The sequence below is a fragment of the Camelus bactrianus genome, chromosome 4 (genome assembly GCF_048773025.1).
Source record: "Camelus bactrianus isolate YW-2024 breed Bactrian camel chromosome 4, ASM4877302v1, whole genome shotgun sequence".
NCBI classification, from domain to species: Eukaryota; Metazoa; Chordata; class Mammalia; order Artiodactyla; family Camelidae; genus Camelus; species Camelus bactrianus.
In genome coordinates, this window is record NC_133542.1 from 33,752,764 (window position 1) to 33,764,416 (window position 11,653).

The window sequence follows — 11,653 nt, forward strand, 5'->3', positions numbered from 1 at the left end:
TATCCCCCAGCAGTGTATAGGAGTCTGAGTCTTTCTATATTTCCATTTGGTTATCAGGATTTTTTTTTTTCTAATTTTAGCCATTTGGGTGACTAAGTGCTGGTATTTTATAGCAGTTTAATTTGCATTTTCCTGATGACTAATAATTTTGAAACCCTTTTGCTCATTTTAAAAATTATGTTTTGTTTTTCTTATTGATTTATAGCTGTTCTTTACATATTCTGGACAAGTTGCTTGTTGGATATGTGTTACGACAAATATCTTCTACTTTGTGACTTGCCTTTTGACTCTTAATTTGACCACTGAGTGAAAGTTTTTAATTTTAATGAACATGAGAACAAGCAAAATAGTACATGTTACTGTGAGAAATAGATCCAATCCCCGGGTCTACACAGACACAGATTGAAGGAAAGGTAACTAGCCAATTGAATGGGACCCAGTCTTTCCATAGGCCCTGGACTATAAATACAATGTTTCTATCCTCACTTCCTCAAAGCTTCAGATACAAGAAATCACCAATTTAACCAGTAGTGTGCCCACAGTTTATCAAGTATATTTATGCATCATACCCTGGAAACATTGTTATAAATGGCAAATGGTTTTCACCACCAGGCCTTAAAAGTTGCACAGCATGGCTTCCAGCACAGCCCAACACAACCAACAGCCCTGTAGAGTGTTTCCCTGGAGAGACATTCAGAGCACAAGTTCACAATCCAAAGAACATACCTCAACTCTCTCCAACCCAGTACCCCCAGAGAAAAATATCCCAATCTCAACAACTTCCCAGCAATTATCAGGAATCCCATTTTCCTAAACAGCCAGTGAAAGTTTCCTGTCTGAGGCTGGAGGAGCAATGGGCTTCTCCAATGATCAGATTCCAAGGAAGCTTGGGTAGGGCTCACACATCTATTTCCTCAGTGATCCTCCCAGCTCCTCTGTGCAGTATCTCTCGTTATCCCACGGTCTAAGCAGAGAAAGATGATTTTGCTCAGCTAAAATTGTGTTAGTGCTTGCAGAGAAGGGAGAAAGGTGGTGGCACTTCATGGAATTGGTGTTTCCTACTGGACCCAGGTCCCTGAACCTGTCTCTACCTTCTTACTTGCTCCCAGGGTTCTCTTTGGTCCACTGTGTGCCACCGGGGATCACAGCCTTTTCTCAGCTCCTCTGGTCATAAGCAAACAAGGTAGGTCTTTTGAGACTTTTTTTTCCAGGGAGACTTACAGTCAGGAAAGACTGTATCCCAGATATTCCATCCTCTATCTTCCCTCTCTTCTCCCTCTTCCCTCCCCCTCCCTCCCCACCACACCAAGACACACTTAAACACATGGCACAACTACATTACTCCTCCTTCTCAGACCCACAGAGGCAAAGGAAACACATGGCTGGCAGGAAGCAGTTGGCCTGAGGTTCCAGAGGCCAACCTCCTAACTGCTGCCCTAAACAGAATCAGGTCCCTTCAATGTTGTGACCTGTCCAAAAATAAAGGTTATGAAATGGGGAAGAGACAAGAAAAGAAAAGCTTCCCTGGGTCACTGAGGGTCAAATAGAAAAAAGATGCTTGGATGACGCACAGTTTCCATACACTCAACACCCCCAACCCTGCCAGGGACCCAGGCCAAAATACAGACATCAAAACGTGAAGAACAACTCCAAGTCAGGGCTCAAATCAGGTTAACAGGCAAGCACAGTTATCTGGTCAACTTGAATGTGAGGCCAGAGGTTCACAACACCTTTTCTTTGAAAGAGAACGCTCCCAAGAAAATGATTCATAAACAATATAAACTGCAAGCCCTTAAGCAGTATTTCCTCCTTTTGCTAGCAAACTTGACAGAGCAGGAAAGTGACATTTTTTTCCACTGTACTAAAGCCACTTTATTGAGTCCTTCTGGGCTCATTAGTAAGAGTAAGGTCTTCTTACTCATTCTTGAGTTCAGCAGGTGAACCACTGGCACACCCTTCCCAGCAACTGAGCCTGGACAGAGTAGCCCTCTGTTTCTGAGTAATACTTTGGCTCTCCAGAAGGTGGGAAAAAACTATTTGAGCATAAAGGATTTCACCAAAGGGAAAACAAAGGCATTCCAATTAGCTTTTCCTGGTTTCCAAACAGTAGCCTTTTGTTTCCTGAGGTTGGCTAAAATAAACCTTAAAAAACAAACAAAAAGAAACAGTTCTCTTTTTCTATTAGCCTAAAATTGATTTAAACTCTCCTGAAAAAGAGAGCTCACTGAATTTGGGGAGGATAACCTATGGTTCTCTCATGGCTCTAAATTCACACACACACAAGCAGGTGTGTGTGTGGAGAGGAGAGCTGGAGAATCAACACCTGACTCAGATACACACCTGGCAGGTGGGGTCAAATGTTGTTAGGACAAATCTCTTTACAACCAAAATGTTTGAACTTCAACTGATGGAAGCATGAAACTTCTAATTACCTGCAGGATAGGTTACCATTCAAAGGGCACCTAAATCACTGTAACTGATGAATTGGTACCTTCAAGCAGATCTCACAGCCACAGTGTGCCGCTGATGAAATTACATACATTCATTCAACAAATACTCTTGAATGCCTACAAAGCATAACCTAGTGACTCCCCTCCCATGTGGCCGCTCCATAAAAAGCTCTCGTGTTCCTCAAGGCAGTGTCTCCACACCGCATCCCCTACCCCCATGGCTGTCATCCCCAACATGATGAACAATTCTCAGACCACAACGGCTTCTCTTTCCTCCCCCTCCCCAATAAAAAAACATCAGAACACAAGTTAAGTTCACATGACTTCATTAGAGGACTAACCTGAATTCCTTCAACATTAAAACAATATACAAAAACTCCCATAGTAGTGAACTATTTGAGTTGCCTCTCCCAGTTGTTACCAAAACCCTGCCAGAGCTGGGATACTTTGAGTTGTAGTACGCAAATGTCAATCATTTCTCTCCCAACCTCCTCTCCTTGAGAGGGATTCAGTCAACTCTCCTCCCACTCCTGAATCATAACTCTGAAAGGAGATCAAAATGTGATGTTTCTGGAGGCAGAGAAATCTTATTACCCTCAAGGTCAAAAGTCTGGATTCTCCAAAGACCCTTTAGGTTATGCCACCCAGGACTTAATCTTGCCACCAAGAAACCAAACAGTAGCCACAAATGCTTTACAAGTATTTAGGACCAGTAGTGTCTATCCCTTGGTCAGCACTAATCCTAGTAACATTTAAGGGAAGACGGAACACACACACACTAAGACAGGTTGCATTCTTAAAGAGCACATAATCCTTAAAAAGAAACAATTGAGAAAACACACTGGTGCCCTAAATAGAAGCAGAAGGATGAAGTTTTAAAAGGCCAACAGAGAATAAATCAAAAACTCAAGCCCACCAAACCATATATTGTTTCATCAGAACTAGTCACTTCATTTTCTAAGAAATGGCAAAAACTTCCAGCAGTGCCACTGAAGTGTCACTATATCCAACTTATCCCTATGTTGACAACCCCTGTTTTTCCTTTAAAAAATTATGCACCAAGAACTCAAATTTTCTTTTACTTTTTTTTTTTTTTTTTTTTTTACATTTTCATGTGGAAATATAATTCCTGGCCAACTACAGGCAAATTCCCCTATAAAAAAGTCACAGTGAATGGCAAAAATCAATAGATTGATTTAACAAATCAGAAAAGTGGAACAAGTAAGACAGCATGAGCAAAATTTTAGCCTTTAAATATACTGAACACCTTAATTCTCAGAACCAGTAGGTTATTCACAAACTTCCATTCTTTCAACTTTTATTAGTAATAAATCGCTTGAGATGCATCTCCCACCAATTAGAAGAAAAAAAAAACTCACAAGAAATAAATTTTAGAACATGGAGAAACAGAAAAGCTAGATTAGTTTAAAAAAATGATATCAAGTCTCAATGAATTCTTTAACTGGTCTACCTTTTCCTTCTCACTCTGCTATAAAATTTTTAAAAAATATAAGCCCTGAGGTGCTCCTCTTCATCAGTCATTAAATTTAATAGCACATATTCACCTGAATGGTTAAAATAGGACAACAGACAGTAAGAAGCATTGATAAGAACAGGAGCAACTGGAACTTACACACACTGTTGGAAACATAAATTACTGAAACCACCCTGGCAGTCCCTACTACAGCTGAACTGTATGCCCCAACAATTTCACTCCTAGACACTCACCCAACAGAAACAAGTACACACATTCAGCAGAAAACATGCAGAAAAAATTTTACAACAGCACTCTCCGTTTTGGTCCCAAACTGGAAACAACCCAGTGTACATCTCCATCAGGATGGCTAAACAGTGGTACATTCACACAATGGAATACAGCAGAGCAACGGAAGTGGACAATCCACAGCCACACACAACAACCTGGAGCAATCTTAAAAATATGACATGGAGTGAGAGAAGCCAAACGCAAGAAAGAACACACTCTGTGGTTCTATACAAAGTTCAAAAACTGACAAAAGTAATCAGTGCTACTAGAAGGATACCCTTCGGGCTAGAGCAGTGAATGGAAGGGGTAATAACACGGAGATGATCAATTTGGGCCTATGGCTCTATTTTGAGAAACAGAGATGAGGGAGCACTTGGCAGAAAAGTGAGCCATAGCATCACAAAACAGGGACAATCCCAGCCCCTAAAAACAGCCACTCTTGAGCAGGTAGTTTTACAGGAAAGAGTAGCTCTGTTAAGAATATAAAAACAGGGGAGGAGGATAAAACCAGGCTTGATTTCCATCTATGCTCTAATTATGTTTTCATATTTTTGCCCAAGGTCAAAGGGTGAGCCAGTCAGAATTATGAACAGAAATCTAAACAAACGTAGCCAAAAATATAATGCAGATAACAACAAACTTACATTCTTGCCTCTGAGCAAGCCAAAAATTATATAAAATAAATATCAAAACAAGTTTTAACTGCATATGCAATAAACATAAACCAACAAAAACAGAAGTTCTCATGTGCTTCTCAGGGGATCAGATAATTATAAAAAGGTATTAGTATGCCTCCTGAGAGTTAAACTAAGCTCCATTGCTCAATTCCATTAACTAAATGGATTTAAAAAAAAAGAAAGAAATGAAAAGAAAGAAAGAAACCACCAGACAACAGAGCTACAGGGTTCCTGACAGTGTCCGAAATATATAACTATTTCCAATTAACTGATTACTTCTGTAATGAAAGAAGCATGAGGATACTTATTTCTGACAGGGTCTTCTGGACCATACATCCACACACAAATACCCAACTCAGCAGTGTATCTGTTTTAAGATTCTTCATCAGTGAGAACATCATTTGCTTCCAGAATCCATACTTTAAATGCAAAGCTCAAGGAAGGAAAAGGCAAACAGATATCCAAGTTTAGAAGCCAAAGAGAGAAAATAAAAACTGTCGGATTTTATCACCTGCTCTGCTCGCAAAGAGTACCTGCTCACAGGCAATTCACATGCCTGCAGTGTTTTAATAAGAGCCTCATCATCAGAGGTCCCCCCATTCAAGACAGGTCTGCTGTTCTCTTTAACTGCCCCTCCCAAACACACACGCACTCCAACAGATGTCAGCTTTCCACCTCTCCATGGCCTTGTCAAGTACAGAATGCTTTGTTTAAAATTATAAGGGTAACTGAAAAAAGAGAGCTAAAATTAATAAGACAAAAATAATAGGATATCTAATAAATACTGGGAGGCAGAGAGGAGAGGAAGAGAAGTGGGAGGTAATACAAAGTCCACTTCTTCCTCAGTCAGATTTGTGAAATCAAGTGTAGACTGTGGCACAGGAAGGCTGCACGTTCTCTGACATTCTTCCCATCAAGTGACTGGTCTGTGTCCCCACCTCGTTGTGACTGACTCCAGCCAACAGAGTTTGGTGAAAGGAAAGTTATATAACTCCTGAGGTTAGGCATGAAGCTTCCCACTCATACCTCAAGTTAATTTCATGTGTCTACTTGGATGGTGTTTTGGAATGAGATTAATATTTTAAGTGGTGAGCTCTGGTTAAAGCAGACTGCTCTCCATAATGTGGGTGGGTCTCATCCAATCAGTTAAAGGCCTGACTGGGACAAAAAAAGATTCGTCTCCCTGAGCAAGAGGGAATTCTCCAGCAGACTGCCTTTAGTCTTTATCTGCAACACGGGCTCTCCTGGGTCTCTAGTCTGCCGGCCTACACTGCAGATTTTGGACTCACCAACCTCCACAGTTGTGTGAACCAATTTCTTATCTTAAATCTTTCTATAAACACACCTTATTGGCCTGTTTCTCTACAGACCCTGATTAACACACAGGGGAAGCTGGTGACAATATAAGTTATGCAAATTCCTGGGGCCACCACACTGAAGTTGCCATTTGTAGGCACTCTGGTCAACAGTCAATGCTGAGCCCAGTCTTCCAGCCATTCCTGCCAAGGCACGTGGCGTGGAAGCAAAGCCTTCCTGGATACCTCCAGACCAGCCCGTTCACCAGCTTCATGCTACAGAGAGACCACAGTCAACACCACAAGGAGCAGAAGCAGCCAAGCCCGGCCTGAATCCTTGACCCGCAGAACCGATAATACCATGAAACAACTGTTTAAGCCACTAAAATTTACATTAACTTGTTCAATGATAATCACCTAAAGAACTAAAAACAGAAACAGGTTGTGGTTATCACACCTGAGAAGAGACGGTAGCTGAGTTGGGATAAAAAAGGAGTAATGGGTTTTAGTTTTCATGTTAAACCCTTCTTTGTTGTTTATAATATACTTACTATGGACAAATATAACTACAGATATTTAAACAATTAAAAATTAAAGAAACAACAGCAAACATGTTTAGCACTTACTGTGTGCTAAGCAATCTTCTACATGCTATATGTTTTAACTCATTTAATCCTCACAATAACCCCATGAGGAGAGGGCTTTTATTATCCCCTTTTTATAGATGGAAAATTGGGGCACAGAGAGGTTCAGTAACCGAACGGTTACACAGCAAGCAGCAGCATCTAAATTCAAACTAGCCAGTCTGGGTCCAGAGCTACAATATTTCCACAAGGATCACGAGGCTCACTCAGTAGTCATGAGAGCCACTAGAAGGGCATAAGCTCAAATTGCCATTCACCTGGATCTCCAAGTACGTGACTGACAATGACAAGGACTGCTTTGCTTCTTTAAATGCTATGGCCTAAACTGCAATGTCTTTTACTCTAATCCCCAACTGTACACATTCTTCAAGGCCCTAAATATCATCCAAACCTCTGTACTCAGTGTTAATTCCCCCCTCCCCCATTTCCAATAAGTCATTTATATCAGATATTCCCATACTTCTGCCTCCAACTCAATACCGTATCTTTACATCTCCCCACTTTCTATGAATCCCATGAGGATCTTAGTCTCTGAATTCCCTACCAGGGCCTTGGATAAAAGAGAAATGTAATTATTATTTATTACAATTCATTGATGTTGGTTTATTCTAAATGAAAGTTAGTGGAGCAGCCTTCACCTTAGAGAAATTTTTACTGAGTTTTACTTGAAAGGAGAGAGGAATTAAAAGCAGTTCTACTCCTGAGGATGCACAGAATACAGAGGTACACAAAGGCATGGAGTACAATATTCACAGTCACACTATTCACCACAGACAAAATGAAGCTGCTCAAATGCCCACCAACCCTAAAATGGACAAACTGTGGTGCAGTCACCCAATGAAATATTGGACAGTCATGATAATGACTGGACTACAGCCACATGCAACAACATGACTAAATCTCACAAACGTAATTTTGAGTGAAGGAAGCCAGATACCAAAAAAACAAAAACGAAAAACAAACCAAAAAACCCCTGTATGACCCCATGTATATAGAGCACGAAGACAGGCAAAATTAGTCTATGGTTACCCCTGGGGAGAGAGTGACTGGAAAAAAACATGGCAATGCTCTGTTTCTTGAGTTCAGTGCTGATTATAAGTTTATGTTCACTTGGGAAAGTTCATAAAATTGTACACTTAATATTTATATGTATGTTACAGTTCAACTTTAAAAATTATTTCTAATAAAAGATGCATAAGCCAAGCCATCCATGCAACAGGCATAAAATATCCTGTAACATTTGAAACCAACTTGGCCTCATTTGATTGGAGGGCAGAAGACAAGTGTGGTGGTTGTTTCGTAATCTGGATAGCTTCAACTCTGCTCACTAAAACGTGACTTTTAAAATACGCACAGATAGTCCAACAAATGCCTAAGTGAGGTGTCTGTAATTTCCAGAGATCCCTTTGCTGCTTCTGAACCTGCTCACCCTTCTCCATTTTAACAGACCTCAGCTCCCTTTCAGCCTTTCTCCGATTGCCTGAATTTCCTCCAACTAGACCCTTTCCCGTCTTCCTCTTCCTCCTGGAACCAGGGGGTTAATGCACGAACACATTAGCTCACAGGACTATTTGGGAGCAGATGCTGATACTCAAGAAATGAACTCAAGTCTTGACTGTATCCATTCTAGTAGCCATTTGCCTGTGATTTCTTTCTTTGGAGACAGTTTGGGTAATTTAAAACAAAACTAGTTTAAAACCTGCAGTCCTTTTCCCTCCTCTAACACCTCCCAAAACGCATACACACAAAACAGAACTCACATTTTCTGAGTTAGAACCTCAAATAGAGTGATTTGTGGTCCTGGTAAATCTAAAGTGCAGAAAGTGCCCCGAAGCACCTGTGTGCCCTACAGGGATAAAATGCATTCCTAATTTGTGTATTTTTAAAGGAGGCAATTATTCCCCCACTGGCAGCTTCCTTAGACATTGTAATCTCACCAGCGGACAGCCCATTCTTAATTTTTCTTCCCCTGCTTCAGCAGCAGCACCTCTCCCCAAATCTATTAACTGAAAAAGGACCGAATAAAAGGAGTCAATAATCTCTCAGTCTTCTCACTCAATGTCTATCTTGGGAAAGGGTCACCTTAGAATGAGTAGGAGGCTGGGGAAAGGGTAAATGAGGAGTGACTGCTTAATGGGTACGAGGTTACTTTTGGGGGTGATGAAAATGTTCTGAAATTAGTAGGGATGACTGCATAACTTTGTGAATATACTAAAAAAACACTGAATGGTACGCTTTAATTGGGTAAATTTATGACAGCTTATTTTATCTCAATTTTTAAAATAAATAAAATATGGGGGTGCCCAACTTTTTTTTTTTTTTTTTGAGAAAAAAGAGAAAGTTGAACGAAAGGAGCAACTAGCAGATGGACAGCTAAGACCACTGAAAAACCAAGTTGAATAAACTCATGAATTAAAAATAAGGAAACTGGCCCTGATTTCCATCCACCTCAGAGATGGATGGGATGAAGGTAGGGCAAAAAAGTGCACTATTATAGATCTGTATGATTAACCTTCCTTGTTAGTCTCAGGGTTCTCGTCCTGATACAACATTTCATTAATTAATAATGACGAGATGAAACTCCGTGGAGACGATGTGCCGAGAGCGAGCGCTGGAGGACGCCATAGATTATTTTTAAAGTTAACTCGCCAAAGCTTTCTTTAAGTCACCCCGGTGCGGCACAGTTCTTGCTGACTTGCAGGACCCACTGCGAAGAGTTGCCTGGGAAAGTTCCACGCGGATCCAGGTGGATTAGAATGGTTATGGGGAAGTAGCTGCGGTGGGCGCAGGATTCCTGCGTGTTTGCCGAAGAGGCATGGAAGAGAGGGTTGCTGAGGGACCAAGTCCGCCTAAGGGCGCTCGCACCCTCCCTGGACACGACCTCCGGCCGGGTTCGACTGGCCCCGGAGCCCCCCACACCCCTCCCCCACCTCCCGACCCCTCCAACCCCGGGCGGAACCATCTCGGAGTCGGCTGAGGGCGACCCGAGGCCACCTGCCGCTCTGTAACAGAGGAAGAAAGGGGTCGACCGCCACTCCCTCCTGCGGAGCAGAGCCAAAAACTTTACGGAGAGACCCCTCGGAGAGTTCTCCTACCCCTTCCCGGGCCAACAGAGTGCCCCAGGGACACCCAAAAGCCATACGTCCCCGCTGGGCAGGCGCACCCTCCCGCCGCCCGGCCCGGCCTTTCCAGCTGCCCCGAACCGGGCGCGCCTCGCTCCCGTTCCAGACCCGCCGAGCCCCGCTGCCTCAGCGCGCCAAATTCGGCCGGCCACCGGGCCGCCGCAACCTCTCGGACCCCGTCCCTAGGCCCGCCCTGAGGCCGCCTGGGTAACCCGGGGAGCGGGAGCCCGCGGGGGCTGCCCTCCTCCACCGCCACAGCCGCCGTGCGCCCTGGCGCGCGCCAAGCTGGCCTGGCTGGGCGAGAAGGCCGGCTCGGGGCAGGGGTCGTTGCACGGCGCCACCGCGCCAACCCGCTGGGGAAAAGAGCGCGGCGCAGTCCCCAGCTCCACTCACCTCCAGGCGCTTCTCCCCACCTGCGGCGCCCCGCCGGCCGCTCGCCGCCTCACGCACGGCTCCCGGACCTCAGAAGAGGGGGCGGGGCGGAGGGGCGGAGCCGGCCCCGGCTCGCAAGCGCCAGAATTAAACCCCGAAACGTACAGTATCCACCCAGGCCCCGCAGCTACCTCACGCGCGAGGTACTCGGGGAAGACAGGCAAACCTCAGACTCTGGATGGAAAACGTCTGTGGCTGCGTCCCGGAGCGGGGCGGGAGGGACAGCTTGGCCCTGCGAAACCCCAGGCGGCTCCCGAGACCTTAAGCAACCCTGGCACTCCGCGGCGCTCTCTTTGTACCCCGTAGCCGGCCGGCGGGCAGACTCCAGTGCGCCTGCGCGCCTCTCCAACTCCACCAGGCCCACGAGGCACCTTCGCGCACCTCCGCCGGCTCACCCCGGCTGGCAGGCTTCTGCATTGCGAGAAGCAGGCAGAGCAGCTCCCTCCACCCCGGCACGCTGCTTCTGCGGATGTGTGTTTACCTTTTTCCCCTGAGGGAGGGGGAAAAAATCCATCCCCAGTGAGACTTACGTCAGTTCGATTCTAACACCTCTGACCCTGAGGGGTACCTGGATCGAGAGGCTGGCACGATTAACACCCCCGCCTAACGCCTTTTACTGCCCCCCACCTCCACTCCGCTAAGAAATTGCTCTGTGACTGTCGGTTTTCTGGCCCCTGGTGAGAGCGGGACACTGGAGCATGCTGGGCTCTGGTTTCTGGCAGGTGCCTGGGCGGGACAGTCTCTGGGGAAGCCAGAAGCCTCCCGCGGTTCTCTGGACCCGCCCTGTGTCCTCCGTGCGTCCGCGCCCGCTCAACTGCAGGACGGAGTCCTCAGTGGAAAGGAGAGAATGCGTATCCAAAAGGGTGCAGGTGTTCGGGGGACTCAAGAAGGTTCAGTACCTGCCTGGGAGCTCAGAACCAACCTAGAAAGTCAGACAGTCGATTCAGAACAACCTCAGTGAGTGCAAATGAGGCTATGATTTAAGTCTTCTTTCAAATTGAAGATGGTTTGAATAAACAGGACGGCAGGATCGACTTTAGTTAAATTAAAAAAACAAAACAAAACAAAAACCTACCCGAGACAAGAAACACTAATGTCAGCTTTCAATCACTGACTTTCTTAAGGGGCAGGAGGGCAAGGTGTGGGGGTGGGGACGTCCTCCCCTGAGCTCTCCAGCACAGCACATGCCCAGGGGGCTTTAGGCACGTCACAGTATCTTTGCAAGTAGGTTAAAATGAAGAGTCATCAAACCTCACAAGACGAAAGGC

The 11,653-nt window shown here is 44.8% G+C and overlaps 1 protein-coding gene across 3 annotated transcripts in view; it reads right to left on the reverse strand.

Moving 5' to 3' along the window:
* The window catches only part of KANK1 (KN motif and ankyrin repeat domains 1), a 180,436-nt gene extending 169,809 nt beyond the window's left edge, over positions 1-10,627 (reverse strand). The window contains exon 1 of one of the 3 annotated variants that reach the window (XM_074361652.1): positions 10,347-10,627. The gene's annotated coding sequence lies outside the window, so the exon portion shown is untranslated. The remainder of the gene's footprint in view (positions 1-10,346) is intronic. The other 2 variants (XM_074361651.1, XM_074361653.1) reach the window with 2 other exon arrangements.
* Positions 10,628-11,653: the final 1,026 nt, after the last annotated feature.